The sequence below is a fragment of the Maylandia zebra genome, linkage group LG8, assembly GCF_041146795.1.
Source record: "Maylandia zebra isolate NMK-2024a linkage group LG8, Mzebra_GT3a, whole genome shotgun sequence".
Lineage (NCBI taxonomy): Eukaryota > Metazoa > Chordata > Actinopteri > Cichliformes > Cichlidae > Maylandia > Maylandia zebra.
In genome coordinates this window covers 7,226,554-7,232,731 of record NC_135174.1, presented here as the reverse complement: position 1 = coordinate 7,232,731, position 6,178 = coordinate 7,226,554, and the positions used below count along the sequence as shown (strand labels likewise).

At 43.1% G+C, this 6,178-nt stretch overlaps 1 long non-coding RNA gene across 1 annotated transcript; it reads right to left on the bottom strand.

Annotated features, from left to right (window-relative positions):
- Positions 1–396: 396 nt before the first annotated feature.
- Positions 397–4,301, bottom strand: LOC105941047 (uncharacterized). Its single transcript, XR_001167684.3, has 2 exons — positions 4,219–4,301; positions 397–4,038 (listed from the first exon to the last, which is right to left on the bottom strand). It is a non-coding gene; the product is annotated as an uncharacterized LOC105941047 (long non-coding RNA).
- Between the last annotated feature and the right edge of the window lie 1,877 nt (positions 4,302–6,178).

Genomic DNA, 6,178 nt, shown 5'->3' with positions numbered 1-6,178 from the left:
TTGGGGTTTTCTCTTATTACCTTAGAGTTTTTTTACCCCACAGTATAAATTGTTTTGAGGCGATTGTTGTTGTGATTTGGTGCTTTATGAATAAAACTGAATTGCAAAAGAAAACCCCAAACCGTCTTTGGACTGTGCATTGTAAGGCTTGTTTTTTTTGTTCTTTTTGTCAGTGTCAATTTACACAAAATGCAGACTTAGTTGGACATTGAACATAGTAGCATCTGTGGTTTATAGTATGTCCCCCAGAATGAGTACAAAGGTCAGTAAGGAGGAAAACCCGAGCTGCTGCAGCCGCCCTCATAATGCTGTGTGAATGACTCCACTAATGACACCAAATAGCAATTCAGCAGCAATTTCCCCAATCTGGTGAAAAACAAACAACAGCCACAGAGCTTGTTTCCAAAATCAATCTTTGCATTTAATTCAGCGCTTTAGAAGCTTAACAGTAAACAAGAAAAATGTACACTGGTACACATATTTCAGAAGGACAAAAAATATGAATTCTTGATAAATATATTTGGTATTTCTGTTGCTTTAAATAAAGGAACCATATCAAAGTCTGACTTCATGCACACCACGGCACTCACACACACTGAACTCGACTGATAAAAAAAACTTCACGTATTTCCGTGTCTGTTTTAGGCTACTATATTACTGGTGCCGGTAGGCCTGCACAGCTTACATTAAATGTACCATACATAGAAATATTAATGTAGCAAGTAAAAGGCACTCAGAGAAAAGCTTGGACATGCCAGTAAACTCAAAGCAAATTGACCACAACCACGTAAAGCAACTGGATAGTTTCATTCCAAAAACACAACGTTTTTATTTAAAATCAGATCTTTTTACATAACGTAAAAAACCCTCCATCTTAAAAGTTGTAACTGATTATGTGCTTGATTTTAATTACAAATGTATCCTTGTCTGGGTTGGTTACTTGGGATGAAACAATCACAGTTTGCAATCACTGCAACATAGCTGAAAACACTACAACCACACCGCCAGCTGAAACCAAAAAAAAACCCAACTGTTGGCTAGTGCCTCAAATAGATGTGCACTGTACTGTGTCTCTAAATCTGTCTTACTCAAAATAGAGTGTACATAAACAATATAAATAATCTTTACACTCTGTACAAGGATGTTCGTAAGACACTCACTGTTGGAGGTACATTCAGAAATGAGGCTACACTCTCAGTTAGTACCAGCATTTATGATATGTAACTCAGAAGAATACTCGATATAGGAACAGATATGCGTGCACACAGCTGAATGCTTCTACAGGATTATCTTCGCTTCTATAAGCCAGGTGTGAAATAAGCTCACGAAACTGGACAGTTGACACGGAGCGGGATGGAGGCAGACGAGGGAGGGGGGGCGGGGCAACAAATCATTAGTTGTAGCTTTAGTGTGCACACAACCAACATGGTACACATATGCACTTGTACACTTGTACTGCTCCGAGTAACTCCATGCAAAAGTTGGAGATGATAATTTTCAGTTAAGTACATTAACAGCTACAGCCGACACAGAGCTGCTGGGTTTTCTGCACACTTCCTGCTGCTCAGAACCATGAACTACTACACCTATTGTGTTCAGCTTACTGCTACAGCTTGGCCCTAAGACGGAGAAGGATTTTTGCTATTGTTTTGGCGAAATGAGTGATCTAGTCAAAGCAGAAAATGTTTCCCCCCCCAAAAAAGAACAATGTTCAGGACAGGTTCTTTGCGACATACACCACCGCGCGGCTCGTCTTATCACTGAGGAACAAGGTAAATTTGTTTAAGCCTGTCCTCGGGGATCTAGTAGCTAATATGAAGAGCAGTATAACCCCCTTTCTTTGAGAGTGTAAGAATGGAAGGTATATAAAGGAAAGAATTGATTTGCCCCTCACCGCAACCACCTAAATGCCCAGCAGCGCCGAATTTGCTCGGTTCAGCGGGAGTCGTGGAATAGAGGAATCGGGCCAGCGAGCCTGAAGCTGTTATACACCAGTTTGTATGATATGCATGTAATGCGATTCCTTGACATAGTGTAAAAATATGGACTATATATAAGCAGTGGGCGTAGTCTCACGTCACAAGCAAGGTGTACATGTGACTGAAAAACAAAGGCCTCTGCATGGATCAATCACACGGTTGTCCATGCGTTTTACACTAAACTTTGAAGTTATCCCTACAGTTGGGCTTCTTTATGTCACAGGATCAGGTACCCCCTGCTGGTCATGATAAAAAAATGTAAGTTCACAGGTTGGCTACGTCCTTCTTTCTTATGATCTATGATAAGTCCGAAAGTGCTGACGGAATGCAGGTTTGACCACACGATCACCTCCAAAAAGATTAGCACTTTATGGCGTAGTGATTTCTATTGATCTGACATAACTGGAATTTTTGCCCCTCCGAAACAAATCTTTATTGCAGTAAGCATTTAGGACTGGTGACAGCAGAATGGAATGCAGAGAGAGAGATATGAGGAACACGCTGACTATGCTATTTTGCTTGTTTAATTTCATATAATGAGCGTGCTTTGGGATGAATTCTCGCCTCTTCCTCAGATGCGACCCCTCACTGACTCCCTGGCCCTTTCACCTAATGAGTCGCCGAACCGGAGCCGCTGGAGACAGAGCGTACGTGCCAAAAGGGCAACTCTGTTGTGGCAAGGGGAAATCATGCTTCATTTACAAGTGCAGTTCTCGTTCAGTAATCCAATAATAAAAATTGTTGTCTCTTTGTAAACTAATTGAATGGGTGGGGGTTGAACTGATGCGCATGGCCACATATGTCAGATCAGATCGCTTGTTTGATACTCTTGCTCTACCGTATCCAGAAAGGCTTGTCTGGTCACTGTTAACTCCCCTGTCCCACACAATCACACCTCTTTTTATCCAGTAACCTGCAGCAGAGGGATTCAGAGGTATTAAGTACTGTAGCTATCCCTGAGGTGCCTATCTCTCATGCATTTCCACAGCACAGCGAGGCCAGCCTTGGAGCAATGATCTGTGATGTGCTTTAGGCTCCGCTTTCATCCAGGTGGATCCATTACTGGACTGAACAGAAGAGTGGAGAGGGAGGGCTTGTATGGAGTGTGCAATGTGTATTCTACCCTGTGTATCTGGTCATGATGATGGTTCCTTTGCTAGAAGGTTTTCTAAAGTTTAAGGTGTTACAAAGTTTACCTGGCAGAAATACTAACAATGACATCCAACTTTTTTCAGTCTTTTCAAGTTCAGGCCCTACAACTTCTTGTCTTTTTCTTTTTTAGTTGCCCTTCTCATTCAAAAAGTCCAACTCCGACTGCTCTGTCCCCTCTGGAATACATCAGCCTGAACAACGCCCTCCATCACAAAGTACCCTGATCAGCAATGAAGAATCCACCTTCTTTCTTTTTCCTCCTCCTCAGTCTGTGGGCCCTCCAGCAGACTGCTGCCACAAGCAACATCACGACGCCGACACACAGCAGCGCCACGGACACTACTTTGGTCTGGAGCAACGTGTTAAAGGTAAACGTCACCCCAGTTCCTGCCATGCCGATCACCAGAGATATCACGCCGAACGGGAACACGCAGCGGTACCAGGACTTCTCTGTCCCGCCTGTAGCTTGGGCGAGCCTTTCCAGCGTTGGGAGAGACTCTGGAGGTTTGGCCGAACACCTTCCGACACTTCCCTCCATCTCCCCTCCTTCGCCACAGCCGTTCAAACCCTGGTTCTCAGAGTCCTGGGGCAAGTTGTTGGCCTCGCTGCTGTTGCCGCAGTCCAGGTCCGGATGAAGGACCGAGGCTGGGGGCTGGCGCCCTGAGGAGCAGCCCATCTCAGAGCTGCCGTCCTTGAGTGACGAAGCGCGAAAAGCTGCCCGTCGGCAGCGGGGGTCCTCTTTGAGTACGTTTGATGATTGCTGCCGTTTATGATGCTACAGGGGGTTTCTCTGAAGCTGCTTCGAGTGCTGTCAATGACAGAGAGGTTGCTGCTACTGGTCTTGTTGTTGTTGCTCTCAGTACTTAATGCCAGCATGTGCCTGCAACTGGAGACACAGAGAGAAGACCTGAAAATAGAAAGCAGGAGATGGGGGGAAAGAAGAAAAAATAGGGCAAGACAGAGAAGAAAACACAACTACTGAGCAAACATTCCAAGAGGGCTGGAGACATTCACAGGAAAAGGATGGAAGAAGGGAAAAATAAAGCCAACAGATGAGACAGATCTGCCACAGAGAGGAGGCACTTACCCGGTATTTTCAGTATCCATCAATGAGTGAATGTTTTCAGTGCAGCCTTGTCTCCTGAGCGGCTCGCAGCAGCAGCAGCACCACAGTGTTGTGATGCCGATGTTCATAGGATTATATAATGACAGAGGAGAGGAGGTGGAGCCTGTGGGACGCGGTCAATGGGATGCAAGCATCTGATTGGCTCCACTCGCAGAGTGATTCAGGGAGGAGGGGCTGAGATGAGGTTAACCGTTCAGCGGTCTCATTCACTGATCTTAATTCATTATTTAGTGTGACATGGAATTTGAGATACCCCTTAAAGGCACTGCATTTTTTCATTATGGGCAGAATATAAATGACACTGATACCGAAATGAGAAAAAGATGCTTCTTGACAATGAAATCGGACCAACAAATGTAATCGGCATGAATACTATGACACCACATCCCGCAGCTCTGTCCCTGACTTCATTTTCACTGCTGCTGTCACACATGTTATCAGGGTCATGTGAAAATCTCCAGTGTCTCCAGTTGTGTTACAAGACAGTGCAAGATCCCCACCCCAAGGGTGACAGTGGAATATAATTACAGTGAGATAGAAACCTTGTATCTGCAAAATGTCATCTTTTCAGCAAGAAAAGCGGGACTGCTAAAACTGAGATAATTCAGTTTTTAATAGTTTTAATCAAACCCATGAAGGTCACAGAGAAGCAAGACATGTAATTAGTAAAGATTGAACAGCACCCAAATTTGTATTTTTTTTTAAACAGCTAATCATAATTCAGAATTGAAGTGAAGACATTTTTTGCACAAAAGCATGATGGTTATGGTCATGTTTGTGTCACATTTCTCCAGCATGTATCTCTTATGCTGTTCAGAAAATGACAGTAGGACACAGGAGCAATGTTCCCTCTAATTTTTCATGTGTCTGAGCGAACGCACAAACTCACTGAGCGATTCCTTGGACCACTGTGAGCAACAGCAGACGTGTGCACTGTCGTCACGCCAGCATCAAATCCATCCAAGTTACATGGTTTATTAAAATAATCAAATTACAGCATTTACATTTATGTTAGACTACTTTTAATTAAGTGCTTTAGCCCACTTACAATGAAAAATTTTAAAAATCTTGTTCATAACTTGAACTCCAATTTTGAAAACACGACTTTCTTTCTTTTTTTTAAATTTCTTTTTTAATAAAGCTCTGACTTGTATTATGAGTATGAGTCTGTGGTCTGGGAGCGAGTCCTGTAACTCTCTGTCCGCAAAATACAGTATATAATGACCAATTTTGGGCAATTAATTATATAGTTACTTCTTCAAAAAAGTAACTGAGTTATGCAAACAACAAAGTTTTTTGCTGCTGTTTACCTAAAAATGCAGCCAAGGCGTTTTTTTAAATAAAAATTTAAAACTATTTACAGAATCAGCTGTTCTGCATCAAATTTGATGCCACACAAATTATTTGTGCGACTCCAAAAAATAATTTCTGTCCACTATGAGATAAAGGAGAACAACAGCCTGATACCTGCAGGCCTGACAGCAGGAGATGTATCACTCCTGTAACACCTGTAGCCAGGGCTGGATTGGCCATTGGGCATACCCGGCATTTGCCTGCTGGGCCGCTCGTGATTTTTCATTTTTAAGGGCCGATGGGGTTTTATTTCTTTTCTTTTTTTAACGGTACAAATGAATGGTGGTGGCTTGGCCAGTTGGTCATGATCGACTCTGGGCTGGACCAATTACAGCCGAGGAGGTCGAACTTTAAAGTTGAGGTGAAAAGGAACACGATTTGTCCCATTCCTCTTCAGCTAGAAAGTTGCTAATTCAATCACGAAACTGATCAATGATCAGCTGATCGGCTTTTCTCTCTGCGCCAGAAAGAAGAAACCACACAGCAAATCCAGCATGTCCAAATTAACACTGTCGGATTTGATTTCAACACTGTTAAAGTGTCTATATGGGTCCACACCAGAGAGTGT